The sequence below is a fragment of the Hyperolius riggenbachi genome, chromosome 9 (genome assembly GCF_040937935.1).
Source record: "Hyperolius riggenbachi isolate aHypRig1 chromosome 9, aHypRig1.pri, whole genome shotgun sequence".
NCBI classification, from domain to species: Eukaryota; Metazoa; Chordata; class Amphibia; order Anura; family Hyperoliidae; genus Hyperolius; species Hyperolius riggenbachi.
In genome coordinates, this window is record NC_090654.1 from 254,818,599 (window position 1) to 254,818,821 (window position 223).

A 223-nucleotide genomic window follows, 5' to 3' on the forward strand; every position below is an offset into this window, starting at 1 on the left:
ATGACTATCTTGAAAATACAATTATGGATACTGAAACGTCATTTCACAAGCAAGCCTCATGCTATTCTCTCAGCCAGTCACCTCTTTACAATCCTGTGTCATCCTAATGCACAAATGAGCAGCAGCCTCCCATCTGCTACCAGCACCTCTGTTCAAACATTTCAGAAGAAGACAATGACTGACAAATCCTAGCAGCGGCGACACAAGGAGGAGGGAGCACAAA